The sequence below is a fragment of the Lemur catta genome, chromosome 5 (assembly GCF_020740605.2).
Source record: "Lemur catta isolate mLemCat1 chromosome 5, mLemCat1.pri, whole genome shotgun sequence".
In the NCBI taxonomy this organism is placed as follows: Eukaryota; Metazoa; Chordata; class Mammalia; order Primates; family Lemuridae; genus Lemur; species Lemur catta.
The window spans coordinates 43,940,533-43,956,476 of NC_059132.1; the positions used below are offsets into that span (position 1 = coordinate 43,940,533).

Consider the following 15,944-nt stretch of genomic DNA (forward strand, 5'->3'; position numbering starts at 1 on the left):
CTCAAACCAATTCTCAACACAGAAGCTACAATAATTTTCTTAAAACATTAATCAGATTATATTGCCCTCACCCAAAATGCCTTTGCTTAAAACTCATGTACATTTTCCCTCATCTTTAGTGTAAAATTCAAACTCCTCAACATGGTGAATGAGGCCATACCTCATTGAAAGACTACTATGCTCCCAACTTCAAGTAACTGTCCCCCTCACATTCTCTGTTTCTCAAAGATGTCAACTTCTCCCCCAACCAATCCCACTGCTTTAAACTGTCCCCAAGTCTCAGTCCTTCTCCTTGAGACTTCCTCTTAAGTGTCACTTCATCAGAGAGACCTTTGATAACCACCCTATTCTTAAGGTGACACTTCACACCATCGCTCTCTGCCAAAGCACCTCGTTAGGATCCCTCAAGGCACTTACTAACCTGCAATTATTTTATCTTTTTTCTGTCTTCCTTCAAAAAATTTATTTTTTAATGGGGGCAAGAACCTGTCTCTGTGTGTTAACCATTATACAGGCTGAGCATCGCTAATCCAAAAATCTGAAATCCAAAATGCTCCCAAATCTGAAACGTTCTGCATGCTGACTCAAAGCAAATGTTCACTGAAGCATTTTGGATTTCAGATTCTCAAATTAGTGATGCTCAATTGGTACTTATTCTGCAACTATTCCAAAATCTAAAACACTTCTAGTCTCAAGCAGTTCAGATAAGGGATACTCAACCTGCTTCTCCTGTTTAGCACAGTGCTTGATGCAGGGCAAGCACTCATTTATATAAATGCCCAGACCCAAAAGGATAGTTTCTAGGATGGGGGAGATTATGAGAGAGGAAGAAGTTCAGCTGCAGAAATGTAATATGGAAAAAGCAGTACGGTATCTTTTAGAACTTGTTTTCCTCCACCCCAATTCACCTTGACTGAACAACGCAAATCTTTATACCTACCTGAGGGATGCAATAATCAAACCAGGCTTCGGCTTTCCTTATGAAAGCTGCATTGGATTAAGCCCGGAAGAAATTGGTCCATCTCTTCTTATTATATTCACATTAGGCCATTTTAAAACAAGAACATACATCTATGTACATACATTTATCACAGAGTTATTTCACAGATCATTTATTACTTGATAATGGAAGAGGAACAATTCAGGATATCAACATCACTGACCCACAACATCTGTAGAGGTATTTCATGGCCACCATTCAGAAGCACTGAATCCCTAATTCCTTGTAGCTCTGTGCTAGGGGCCGAAATAATCTAGTGGAGGGATGTTCTTCTCATTTCTCTTTCAAAACACTTAAGGCCATCATCACTGACATGAAAACACGGTAGAAGGACAGACACTGAATACCTGTTTGACATTGACTGAGCAAATTAACCTCTCATAAGGCCCTCGCACAACAAGCATGCAGCCCAGGGCCAGGCATTCACAGGTATTCAGGGTGAGCTAGGAGAACCACCACCATCCCTCACTGGCAAAGCAAAGGGCAATTTTTTTCGGTGTTTGCCAGGGAAGAGAGCAAAGGCAAAACCCTGAACGAGGCATATTTAGAAGAGATGTTTTCTTTCAGGTATTCTAAATTCACACAGGGGCCTCTTATCAAAGGGAGATAAATACAAATAATGATTAATACCTTACAATGTTAGAAAAGACAGTTGCCTAAAATTTGACGTTTAGCCAAAATAAATGAATTCTACCGGTTTCAGAAGACTAGGGGATATAATCTTCTCCAATGTTCAATGGCTTTTTATCAGCCATTGTCAAAGTGTAGTCTGGGAACCCCCTAAGGAACCAAAGGTTCTGTGAAGTCAAAACTATTTTGGGGGCCAGGCGCAGTGGCTCACGCCTGTAATCCTAGCACTCTGGGAGGCCGAGGTGGGCGGATCCTTTGAGCTCAGGAGTTCGAGACCAGCCTGAGCAAGAGCAAGACCCCCGCCTCTACTAAAAATAGAAAGAAATTATATGGACAGCTAAAATACATATAGAAAAATTAGCCGGGCATGGTGGCGCATGCCTGACCCAGCTACACGGGAGGCTGGGGCAGGTAAATCGCTTGAGCCCAGGAGTTTGAGGTTGCTGTGAGCTAGGCTGACGCCATGGCACTCTAGCCCCAGCAACAGAGTGAGACTCTGTCACAAAAAAAAAAAAAAAAAAGCTATTTTGGTAACAATGGTAATGGCATTAAGACGTTATTTGCTTTTTTCATTTTTACTCTCTCACAAATGTACAGTGGAACGTCCCAGAGGCTACAAGACTCACAACAGATTAAGCTGAGAAGCAGATTCGACAATCCAGCTATCTTCTATAAGCCAGACATTAAAGAGATTCACAAAAACAAAAAGCAATGCTTCTCTTCTCTCATGTTTATTACACAAAGTCGTTATTTTTCATAAAAATGTTATTTCTATCAATCTGTAAATATATTTTTGAAATCTCAGTCTCAATTTTTAATATGGAGAATATTCACAGATATAGCCCACAGAAGCAGAAGCTCTTTGGGGATCCCGCAATAAATGTTAAATATGTAAAGAGTTCCTGACTCCAAATTTGAGAACCATGCACAACCAACCACGGGCCTTCAATGAAGATGTTTTAAAAGGGTATCATCAGGCCAGGCGTGGTGGCTCATGCCTATAATCCTAGCACTCTGGGAGGCCAAGGTGGGAGGATCGCTCGAGGTCAGGAGTTCGAGACCAGCCTGAGCAAGAGCGAGACCCCATCTCTACTAAAAATAGAAAAAAATTAACCTGACTACTAAAAATATACAGAAAAAATTAGCCGGGCATGGCGGCGCATGTCTGTCGTTCCAGCTACTCGGGAGGCTGAGACAGAAGGATTGCTTGAGCCCAGGAGTTTGAGGTTGCTGTGAGCTAGGCTGATGCCACGGCACTCTAGCCTGGGCAACAGAGTGAGACTCTGTCTCAAAAAAAAGGGGGTATCATCACCTTTAATCATGTATAATGCCAGAGAGAGAGAGAGAAGGAGAGAGAGAAAGGATTTTGAAAATGGTCCAGAGAGTCATTATTATTAATTGTGTTAACTGAAATAAATGGTAGGATGGATAAGTCAAATTTGAAGATTTTTTTTTTTTTGGCTTTAAAATATATGGCATGACCAGAATTATATCCTTCCTAAAACCATCTGACTTAGATTTCTGTAAAAGCAGCTTATTCTTAACTGCAAGATAAAGATTGAGCCATGACAAATTTATAGACGGATTCCTTCTGATTATTGAAGTGGGGCGAGAACACTAGAATCTTCCCTGAGGGCAGAGATAGAGACGTAACAGCCTCCACTCTCTGTTTCCCCAGAAGAGAGGGCAATATTCCAGAGGGGCAGACACAGCAGCCTCAGGATGTACACTAATTACAACAAAGGGAACTGTGGCGGGTAAAACCATTTGTTGTTTAAAAAAATCTGTGTGTAAATATGTTGAAAATATATACAAATATAAACAAAACATACAGAATATAGCCTGTCAAAAGCACAATTTGATGTAAAACTAAAAATCAACTGTTTACTCAGAAACTGAAACATTCTGCTCAAAATCTAATCATTTTAATTTTTTAAAATACTGCTTAAAAATAAACTATTGAAATCAAAAACACAGAAATTTGGATGATCCTGGTGGGCTTTTCAAAATTTCCCATTCTCCACTGGCCACACTGTGTCCTCAGGGAGGGGACTCAGAAGTGGCCAAGTTTGAAAAGAAGTAGCTACTCAGCTGCTTACATGAGTTGTACCAATACCGACAGCCCATACTCTAGCTAAAGAACTACCTCATGCTTCAACTAAAATGCTTCTACAAAGAACACTTTCAAAAGTACCTCAGCACTTGCAGATCACAGAACAATTTCAGATCAGCAGACTGTTTCCCCTCGAACTCCTAAAATTGAACAAAAGATTTGTTTAAGTAGTTAGCAGTTATTTTTCTCTGGAAAAGATCTTCTCAAATCACAGAGAACATTCCAAACAGAGAGAATTTACCAGAGCGTCCTTTTCAAGGTGTTCCAGGGGCTGAATATCCTTCTCAAGATTGCTCAACCCTTGAAGAACAAAATTCTGAAACTTCTCTAGCTTATTGAATCTGACAAATGTAAAAACCAACAAACTTCATTAGGACTACTTGGATGTCACAAAAGATACTCTTAATTAATCCTCTAATTATAAGATTAATTCAGATTCCTCTCCAGACATTAACTGTCTTGAAAACATGTGGGCATTTCCTGTCTCTTCTTGCCCTTCCCTGTTCACTCATTCCCGGCCTCAGAAACCTAACCACAGTCTTTCAACAGCAGCGCAAAGACAGCTGGTGTTTCAAACATTAACTCTTAGCAGAGCACAGGACAGACGACTCCATGGAAGAGGAGTGGAGGCCGACCATCCCTTCCTACCTTCCACTTGCTCCCCTTCCTCTTGCCTTACGCTGGCCTGACAGCTGTCATCAGGTAAGGGCTAATACATTCTTTTCCCACCTCTAGGTTTTCGCTCTAAAACTCTTAACAGTTGCTATTCTGTGTCTGAGCTCCATGTACATTGCTTATTTGCTTATTGTTTGTGTTCCCCATTAGACTACATGTTCCCTGAAGACAGGAGCTCCTGGTGCTTGTCCTTACTGTGCTCTCGTGTGGAGCACAGGGCGTGGCACCCAGCGTTGCTCGGCGTGCCTTTGTTGAACCAATACATGACGGAGTGTATCCCCACCAAAGATAATGAGAATTCCACAAATCCAAAGCCCTTCTGGGGCTTGTTTCTACTATCAAATGACATTACATGTATATAAGAATTTGAAAAGTCTTACAAATTTCTATTAAAACCATAATGCTATTATTCTACCCCAAGAAACTTTCTCCTTCAGTTGAATAAACTGACTCTTCATTCCTTTCTTCCCTTCTTTATTTACAGACCATTCTTCCCAACAAGGAGCAATTTCTATACTCACCTTCCCTGTACCATTCAAATTTTGGTTTCTAGAACCTGACTCAAGAAGCGCTTCCATTGTAATGGCTGTGGATTAACTCTGATCACTATAGGAACCGTCCCTCTACCCCCTTTCACAGCACCTTGGTACATGGTCATAAGGGGTGTGTGTGTGTGTGTGTGTGTGTGTGTGTGTGTGTGTGTGTGTGTGTGTGTGTGTGTGTGTGTGTGTGTGTGTGTGTTTGTGGTGTTCCCTCTATCCCCTTTCACAGCACCTTTGTACTTCTTGCTATATGGTCATAAGGGTGTGTGTGTGTGTGTGTGTGTGTGTGTGTGTGTAGTGTTCCCTCTACCCCCTTTCACAGCACCTTTGTACTTCTTGCCATATGGTCATAAGGGGGTGTGTGTGTGTGTGTGTGTGTGTAGCGTTTCCGAACTGGGGTAAAATATACATAACATAAAACTTACCCTTTTAACCACTTTTAAGTGCACAATTCAATGGCATTAGCTATATCACAGTGTTTTCCAACCATCATCAATATCCATTTCCAGAACTTTTCCATCATCCCAAAAAGAAACTCTGTCCCCATTAAACAATAACTCCCCCATCCCCCAACCTCTGGCAGCCTCTATTGTACTTTCTGTCTCTATGAATTTGACTACTTAGGTACCTCACATAAGTGGAATTATACAATATTTGTCCCTTTGTGTCTGGCTTCTTTCCTGTAACATAATGTTTTGGGGGTTCATCCATGCATTAGAATTTAATTTCTTTTAATAACAGTCCATTGTATGGATATATTAACACTATCATTTATCCAGCACTTTTTAAATATATATCCGTGCTTGCCCTGTCTTTACAATTGGATTAAAAATTCTTTAAGAATAGCATTTTAGGATCATACAGTGGTAGACCACGAAGAGACTTAAGGAGGGCATTTAAGTCACCCCCTCTTCATATAGATGAAGAACCACAAACCTAGAAGGGCTAAGTGACGTACATGAGATAAATGCTGTTGGTGGGTGATCACACATCTGTCACCTTGTTTTGAAATCTAATACTTACCTGCACAGGTATATCTGGTTTAAAAGTTTCATTATGCAATTCGGTGCTTTCTTTGCATCTTTTGAATAAAGTGGACTCCTTCTGTACCTAACCTAAACCACCACCACCACAACAAAATGATCACATTTTGGTTAAATATAAATATGTAAGTTGAGTGCGTGGTTTGTGTTAAAAAGACGCTGCCAGCACATGGTAATATTCATAGCTAGCATTAGTGTTCAAGAACTATGATAAGGCATCCCCCTACACACCTTTCAGGCATTAGCAATACAGAACAAGCTAAAATGGGAAAATTTATATTCATGCTACCAATACGCATATTGAATACTGTGAACAAATACCCATAATAAATCGGCTTACATTGGTATCGCAGAAAGTGAGACAGGACTTTGAAGATCTTCCAAGTTAGTTAAATGAATTTGGTTAGGATAAGATACTTTTCTCGAAAGTGCTAATAAGTCATTAGAGATTTACAAATAACTGGACAGAAAAAGGAGGGGACTAAAATAGCTCTAATGTTCATCCCGTAGACAAGATTTTAGGACAACCTGTACATGCATGTGTCTCAAGACCTGCCACAACTCAGCTGACCAACCAGCCACAGTCTACCTCCTTCTTTGTCCCCAACTCCTCTCCAGTCCTTCGCTTGGTTCCCTCTTTTCTCTTCCTTATCTATTAGCATGACCAAATCATTGTTTTCCGGTAGTTCAGCTGTGTGAAAACACTACCATTGAAACCAAACCATGCTTCTGATTTCCACATAGGTCCCTTTGGTCCTATTGGAGCAAATGGACATGGAACAGATATAAATACAAACTACAATTCACAAAGACATTAAAATCAGTGATCACATCTATGACAAATACTTCTCCCCAAAGATGCAGGAGCATCTTCGGATAACACCATTGATGAATGACATGAACTTGTGACTTTAAGCTTTTAATGAACTAATTTTTTCTTTTTTTCAGCTTTCTGGAGGTATAACTGACAAATAAAAGTTGTATATGTTCAAGGTATACATATGATATATGTGCACTCTGTGAAGTGATTACTACAATCAAGCTAATTAACATATCCATCACCTCACCAAACTGTGTGTAAGAATAATGAAGAGCTCAAATCTCAAGTATACAGTAACATCACCATTAACCAGTTACCACACTGTACATTAGGTCTCCAGAATTTACTCATCTTGTAACTGAAAGTCTGTACCCTTTGGCCAGCATCTCCCATTTCTTCTACCCCAACCCCTGGCAACAGCCCTTCCACTCTGTTTCTATGAGATCAACTTTTTTAGATTCCACAGGTAAGTGAGCTTGTGCAGTGTTTGTCTGGCTTGTATCACTTACCAGAATGTCCTTCAGATTCATGGCAAGTTCGCTTTCCACTTTTAGTGCTATTAGGACTATTACCTTGTATTTTCTTCTCAGTTCTCCAGTGAAGTTTTCAAAGGTTGTGAGAAGGGCAGACTCATTCAAGCTCTCTGGCACAACTTCTCAGGATGGAGTGAAGATGCCTTATGGACAACAAACATAACACACTGCATAAAACTAACCGCTTCTCCATCCTCAAGGCCTGAGGTCCCCCCAATGCCCACACTGTGACCCTGCCCAAGGCCACCTCTCTGGAGGATCTCCTCAGTTCTACGCCTTCGACTATCAGCTTCTCACCCTCCCTCTCGCCTGAGCTCTCGCTAGTGGCAAACAAGTTCCCAATGGACTGTCGAGCATCCCCGTCTCAAAACCCACCCAATTCTTTTCTTCCCCATCTAAACCGCTCTCTTCCTTTCTATTCCCTCAGCTATGACGTCATCTCACTTCTTCTTTCTTCCCATACCCACCCTATTCACTACTGATTTTCCCTCTGAAAATTCTGGAATCCAATTTCACTAAATCACTCAATGAATATTTGGATGTTACTAAGCACAAGGAGTTGTGTAATGGGGCCAACAGGCCGTGGGCAGTAAAGAGGCAAGTGTCCTTTCTTCCCCCTGCTCCTGCTACCCCGGTCTCCCTGTGGACCCCCGGACACGCCAGGCATATTCTCGCCTCAAGGCCTTTGCACCTGAGGTTCCTTCTGACTATAGCACTTCCCCATATATCTGCACTAAGGACTTCTCTGGCCACCCAATCTAAAATTTCAACACAGCCTCCCAACTTTTTAAACCCCTTTCCCTGCTTAACTTTTTCTTAGCTTTCCTCACATAGAACATACTACATGTTTTACTTTTCTTGTGCATTATCCGTCTCCCCACTGGGAGGTCAACTCCAATGAGGTCAGGCATCTTGCCTGTTTTCTTCCCTACAATACCCCTGCCACCTAGAAAAGTGTCTGGCATGGAGTAGACACTCATTAAACATTTGCTGAATAAATGAAGGAATACCTAGCTCCTACAAATAAGATACTGGACATGCCCAAAGGAGATCTCGATAAAATAGATAAGAATTGATTTCAGTTCTCTTATTCTGATTCTCTTACTGGTGAGGATAGAGGTAGAGAAGCAACACAAACTTTAGAGACCTAAATACCAACTATATAAACAGATAAATAGAAATTAAGAAATTTGGTATTTTAAGATCTGCTAGAACTACTTTTGGGGGAAAGCTCTAAACATACTAATTTTTAGAACTTGCACCACAGCAGGAAATACCAGTTACCAACTTCAAGGTGACAAAACGAATAGGAAAATTGTGTTAAAATTATATCAAAGAATAGTCAATCTTAAAATAGTTCATGCTCTGTGGTATATATATAATAAAGGTGTTTTTTTAAGAAAAATTAATAACCTAGGTTTAAATATCAACTTAGATTATTTTTATTAAAAGGAAAAAGAAAAACAAGAGAGGTAATAAATACTAATTGAGAGAAGGATGATCCAAAAGCCAAAAGGTCTAAACTAGTAATAAGAGATATGCAAATAAATGATCATATAGGAATGATGAACTTCATAGGACACCTTAATTTGTATTCTATAATAGAATTATCATAAACTAGAAATCTCACTAGAGATCACATTCCTACTCTGCAGAACTTGGAAGAGCCAATATCCAGCCTCTTTGAAATAAAAATATAAATTAATAAAATTAAAAACATAAGATATACTCTCAACTGTGAGAGATACTTTACACAAGTTAGTATCTTGTTCTTCTCACTGTACTTATATTTAGGTGTGTTCATTTATTTGAAAGGTTTGGATGGATATTTTCTATAGGGTCACATTGTTTCAAGAGCAAAAGATTTTTAAAAATCAGGGAAGGAACCCAGGTACAGCTCCATCCTCCTCTTCCAGACTCAAGGCAAACAGCACTCATGCCTGAATCTTCTGTGGTGTCTATACCCCAAGTCAGGGCCCAAAAGAACCACTTAGAAGGGATTCCAGATAGCCTCAATTAGGCACTGATGAATGACCATTACATTTCCTTCTTTGCTGACTGTTCTGCCCTTTCTGGGACATTTTATTTTCTTCTTCTTCCTCCTTTATAGCAAATTTGTAGCAAAAGCCCAAAGCACAGGTTTGAATTTGGACGTATCATATCCATGCACTACCCAGGGTAAAGCAGGGCATCTGCCAGCACAGATACTAGTTATATCCACCAGAAAGAGAAATCCAGGAACACAGCATAAACAACCTGGTCAGCCCTTGAATTAATTATACGGAATTTGTGACCCTACTAACTAGGATCATCCAGACGGATGACTTCATGGACGTGGAAGTAGCCTGACACACAGAACCCTTCTCTGAGTGGCGATGCTGGTACAGTGCTTTACCAGTACCCAAGGTATGGCTCTCCAGAGGAACCCGTGCTATGTCATGAAAGGCTACAAGTCCTAAGTGATGTCCTTGGCTAGGTTCTATTTCCATGGTAACTGCATACCTCTTTTAACCAGCACTTTTCAGCATTCTCAGAAAAGAGTTAAAGCTACACACAGAGAACATCGCAAAAATGAACACAAACATAGTAACGGTCATCTCCAAAGAAATGCGAAATCCATGTGTTTGTGGGTGGCTGGCAGACGGGGTGTGTCCTTGCTCTCACAAGAACATAGCTTTCTTTATTTCCATGATAACTGAAGACTTTGGCAATCTGAGGAGCTTCTGAACTTGTTTGGGGTGGCCTCCAAGGCACAAGTTTTAGAGAACACAGTTTGGTGTTCACACTGCATTTTTAAACTCATATTTCTGGTAAAAACAATTGTTAACACTCGACAAGAACCAATCCTATGGTTAACAGCCAGGTCGCCTAAGTTAAGGCATTTTTTTTAAACATTGCTCTGAAGCGACACCCTGGCACAGAATGATAAAGGCCAACAGAATAGCATCTTCACCAAAAGTTCTCCTATGTGATATTTACAGCACTTCCTCACTGCCAAGTCCTTTGTTTATTCTACCAACGTTTATCAAGTGCCGAGAATATGAAAAATTAAGGACCATCTTTACCATTGAATTACTCAGTCTGATGGGAACTGCTAAAATATCTTTGGTATGCATTAATGCATTTTAAAAATCTATAAACCAATTGACAAATATTTGTGACCACGTATAATTGCTTATTCAAATATGGAATCATGCAGAAGTACATCATTAAATGTTGGTTTTTTTTATAAGTTTCTTACTCGGTTACCTTGGCAAATACAGAATGCCTCTACATGGGAGGCACTGAACTAGCCATTCACAGCACTGAATAGAATGAAGGAGCTAAGCACCTAACTCCTTTCTGATTCTGGGGGCCTCTCTAAGAAGGCAGATGAGGGCAAAATGCTATACCATAAATAAAATTACCCTGCTTGCTTTCAGTTCTGGAAGCACAGCACATCAAAAGTTCTCGGGTAAACATTAAAACACAAGTAAGGCTGGGTGCAGTGGCTCACACCTGTAATCCCAGGACTTTGGGAGGCTGAGGTCAGAAATTTGAGACGAGCCTGAGCAAGAATTAGACCTGTGTCTCTAAAAAAAATAGAAAAATTAGCTGGGCATGGTGGCACATATGCCTGCAGTCCCAGCTACCCAGGAGGCTGAGGCAGGAGGATCACTTGAGCCTAGGAGTTTGAGGTTGCTGTGACCTATGATGATGCCATTCACTCTAGCCCAGGTGACAGAGTGAGACCCTGTTTCAAATAATAATAATCATGGTGATGATGATGATGACTATAACAAAGACTTCCTATCCCCAAAATTCCCAGGTAATTTGACAGGTGATTTCTACCAAACTTTTAAGAAACAGTTACCTTATTGTAGATGAACTTTCCCAGTAAAGCAGAGAGAGAGGTGCTCAGCCTCCCTCCACAGGCTGCTGTGACACTGATTTCAATGATAGCAGGAGAAAAGCTTAAGTCTGTTCCTCATGAATGTAGATGTAAAGCTCATTAATAAATTATGAGCTAAAAACACCCAAGAGTATATATTTTGTTAAACGCACCAGGATCAAGTGAGGTTCATCCCAGGAACACAAGTGTGGTTCGACAACATAATACCTATCAGTGTAACTTGCCACATTAATAAACAAAAAAGACCACCCCTCTACTCTTTGTTTCTATGCGTTTGACTTTTTAAAATTCCACATATAAGTACAGTCATGCAGTGTTGGTCTTTCTGCGTCTGTCTTACTTCACTTAACATAGAAGGGTGGTTACTAGGGCCCAGTGGGTGGAGAAAATGGGAGATATTGGTCAAAGGGTACAAACTTTCAGTTATGAGTAAGTTCTGGAGACTTAATGCACAGCATGATGACTGCAGTGAATAATAATGTATATGGACTTAAAATCTGCTAGGAGAGAAGATCTTAACTATTATGACACACACAGAAAAGATAACTATGTGAGGTGATCAATATGTTCGTTAGTTTGATTATAATCATTTAACAATGCATATGGACATCAAAACATCACCAATACATACCTTAAATATATACAATGTTTATTTGCCACCTATACCTCAATAAATTTGGAAGGAAAAAAATGAACTAAAAGAAAATTCATTTGATTATCTCAGTTGATGCAGGAAACACATTTCGTAAAGTTCAATACTATTTATGATTCAAAAAAACTCAGAGCAAACTCTGAATGGAAAGGAACTTCTTTAACTTGGTAAAGATTATATACCAAAAATATACAGCAAGTATATATTTTACTTAACGGAGAGACTTCAGATTCATTTGTTACAAAGTTAAAAATAAGAAAAAAATGCAGACTTTCACTGCTATGTTTAACATATACTGAAGATACTAGCCAATGCTATGAAGAATGGAAAACAAAAGATCTAAGTATCAGAAGGGGAGAGATAATCTATTATTTTTTGCAAATAATAGAATCATCAACTTAGAACCAAGAGAATCAACAGAGAAATTATTATAAGAGCCCAGAAGGTTGTCAGATGCAGGATTATAACAGTCAAAAGCATTTCTCTGCTTTAGCAGTAGCAAATTTAAAAACAACAGTAACAAAATCATAACAAAATCACAAATATCTAGGAACTAACATCAACAATACATAAGCCCTTCATGGAGAAAACTTTAAAATTCTATAAAACACACAGACAATACAAATCAATGGAAAGACATTTCATTCTCTAGCTAAAGAAATCCTGTATTATTGAGAATTAACTTTTAAGTACACTAGATCAATGAAAAAATCAAAATAAAAAATAGAAAATATTTTAAACTAAATAACAAATGTTATATATTAAAGAATATTTCAAACTAAACAATAACAAATGTTATATATTGTAGAATACATTATATCCTACAATGTCGGATTCACCTAAAGCAGTCCTTAGAAATGTACAGCATTTTGTGTTAAAACAGTAAGTAATATATGATAATATGACTTTTTGGTCGAAAAGAATTTCACATGACTAACCACAGAAGAAAGATTGATGAATTAGAATTCACTAAAATTAAAACCTTTTATCAAAACAGCAATTATAAATTCATATACAGAGAGATAAGTGCAAACCACAAAGCAGAAGATATTTATAACATATATAACCAAGGACTCATGTCCAGAATATACAAAGAATTCCTAGGAATCAATTTTGTATTTGATTCCACTACTTTTTTTCCCCACTTGTGCGTTCTGAAAAAATACTGTACGTTCAGAAGAGCTTGTCAGATGTGGGCAGTTTAAAGAAGGATTATAAAGCAAACATCTGCAAAGTGGATGGTGATTTGTAGATATTCATTGTGTTACTATTTGAAAAACAATTTATAACTATTTGAATCTTTCTGATACATAATTTAAAATGTAAAGAAAAAACACGCAGTTAAGAAACACCATAAAGAGTAGAGAGGTGTTATATTAATTCATTATGTTATATTCTACACAACATTATATACCGTATCATAGACAACACTGTGAACTAGACTGGAAACTTTCATAGCACTGTGATTATGAGAAAATGAATTCAGAAGTTTTAATAATTTGTCCAGACAACCTTTTAGAACACTTCTTATAAATTGCAAGTGACCTACACACTTGGGGATGGAATAAGCTCTAGACCAAATCCTTAGGTGCCCCCACCATGCCCTCCTCTGAGACAGGAGAGGAGGTGTGAACAGCTGGTGGATTCTGGTCTCAGGCTGTATTTTCCTTGGCACAAGCGGTTCTGGTTCCCGAGTGAACTGAATGAAGCCCCCGTTTCTCCTCTTAAACTGCATGAACACCTACGTGGACCTCTGCTCACCCCATGGCCTGACAATAGTCACTCTATAAAGTGATTTTATCTGCTCCAATGTAACAGCCCAGCCTGCCAAAATCAAATCTCATTGTATTCTATAAGAAAAAGAGTTTATTATTCTCTCACCTCTATCTTCCAAGTTTTGCAGCGTATGTTTGAAGCTAGTACTCTCCAGTAATGACTCTTGGTTCACAATCTTAAAAACAAAACAGACCACAAACATATGTATTTTATGGCAAAATAAGAAACAAGTGGTGCTGTGTTACCCCTTAATATTAATTCTGGAAAACCAGATGAATTACCAACAATTAAGTAGTGCCTTATATACATTTTCTTCATCTTCTGAGTGCTCCGAGGAAGAGAATTTGCTTAGTGGGTGAGGACCTCGAAGCCCTAAGTGTTAGAAAAGTTTCAAGTGAATAAATACACCAAGTGAAACCTGGAAGCAGTAACATTTCACTATCGCTCTAGATATTAAATCTCATCATCAAAAAAAAAAAAAAAAAAGAAACACAGTCCTAAATAAAACAAAAAACTACTGACTGTATCTTTCTGGGCATAGATGCCTATTAGGTTTGTGGCTCTGTAGATAAAATGAATAGCCTGGTACCTCGACTGGATCAGCACCTTCAGTAGCTGCCCATCTGGCCCAACTACATTGGTAAGGATTCTTCAACCTCAATCTTGTGATTCTTTCCCTGCTCTCCCTCAGATACCCCTTCCTTATTTCCTTTTATTCTTTATGAATTGAAGTAAATATATATATATATATATAGTGTAATGATTATCACCATCAAATTAATTAACACATCACTACTCACGCTGTACATTAGATCCCCAGAACTTGTTCATCTTATAACTCAAGTTTGTATCCTTTAATAACTCCCATTACCCCACCTCCCAGTCCCTGGCAACCGCTGTTCTACCCTCTGCTTCTATCAGTTCGACATTTTTAGAATCTACATATGAGATCACATGGTATTTATCTTTCTGTGTATGGTTTATTTCACTTAGCATAGTACTCTCCAAGTTCATCCATGTTGTCACAAATGACAGACTTTCCTTTTTTTATGGCTGAATAATATTTCTGTGTGCATGTGTGTGTACACCACATTTCTTCATCCATTTATCCATTGATGAACATCTGTGATGATTTCATTTCTTGGCTCTTATAAGTAATGCTGCAATGAACATAGGGGTACAAAATTCTCTTTGAGATACTGATGTTATTTCCTTGAGAAGGGGGATTGATGGACTGCATGATAGTTCTATTTTTAACTTTTTGAGGAAACTCCATAATGTACTCCACAATGAGTATACCAATTTATATTCCCACCAACAGTGTACAAGGGTTCCCTTTTCTCCACACCCTTGGCAATACTTGTTATCTCTTATCTTTTTGATAAGAGCCATCCTAACAAGAATGATATCACATTATGGTTTTGATTTGCATTTCTCCAACAATTAGCAATGTTGATCACCTTTTCATATACCCATTGGTCATTTGTACATCTTCTTTGGAAAAATTTCTACTCAGGCCCTTTGCCCATTTTTAATTGAATTGTTTTCTTGCCATTGAGTTGTGTAAGTTCTTGATATATTCTAAATACTAACCCCTTATCAAATATAGAGCTTGCAAAAATTTTCTTCCATTGTGTAGGTTGCCTTTCCCTTTTATTGTTTTCTTTGCTGTGCACAAGGTTTTGAGTTTGATGTAGTCCCACTGGTTTATTTTGCTTCTGTTCCCTGTGCTTCTGGGGTCATCAAAAAAATCATTGCCAAGAGCAATGTCAAGGAGTTGTTTTTTCCCTCTATTTTCTTCTAGTAATTTTACAGTTTCAGATCTTAAAGCCTTTAATCCATGTTGAGTTAATTTTTGTATACAGTGTAAGACAAAGGTTTCATTCTTTAGCACGTGGATATCCAGTTTTCCCAATACCATTTATTGAAGAGACTTTCTTTTCCCCATTATGTATTCTTGGTGCCCTTATCAAAGAGTAATTGATTGGATGTGTGAGTTATTTCTGGACTCTCTATTCTGTTACCTTGGTCTATGTGTCTGCCTCTATGCCAGGACCATCTTGTGTTAATTACTATAATTGTTAAATATAATTTGAAATCAGGAAGTGTGATGCCTCTGGCTTTGTTCTTGCTCAAGATTCTTTGGTTATTAGGAATCTTTTGTAGTTCCACATGAATTTGGCGATTGTTTTTTTCTATTTTTGTGGAAAATGCCACTGGACTTTTCATAGAGATTACATCAAATCTGTAGATGGCTCTGAGTAATAT

The 15,944-nt window shown here is 38.6% G+C and overlaps 1 protein-coding gene across 19 annotated transcripts in view; it reads right to left on the bottom strand.

The window, feature by feature from the left end:
• Positions 1-14,108, bottom strand: part of LOC123638205 (putative ankyrin repeat domain-containing protein 19) — a 54,489-nt gene extending 40,381 nt beyond the window's left edge. For 7 of the 19 annotated variants that reach the window (XM_045551647.1, XM_045551656.1, XM_045551655.1 and 4 more), the window contains exons 1-6: positions 13,958-14,107; positions 13,782-13,851; positions 7,396-7,499; positions 5,984-6,075; positions 3,985-4,084; positions 3,825-3,883 (exon numbers count right to left, since the gene is read on the bottom strand). The gene's annotated coding sequence lies outside the window, so the exon portion shown is untranslated. Of the gene's footprint in view, positions 1-3,824; positions 3,884-3,984; positions 4,085-5,983; positions 6,076-6,592; positions 6,823-7,395; positions 7,500-13,781; positions 13,852-13,957 lie in introns of those variants that run through there. The other 12 variants (XM_045551660.1, XM_045551658.1, XM_045551659.1 and 9 more) reach the window with 8 other exon arrangements.
• Positions 14,109-15,944: the final 1,836 nt, after the last annotated feature.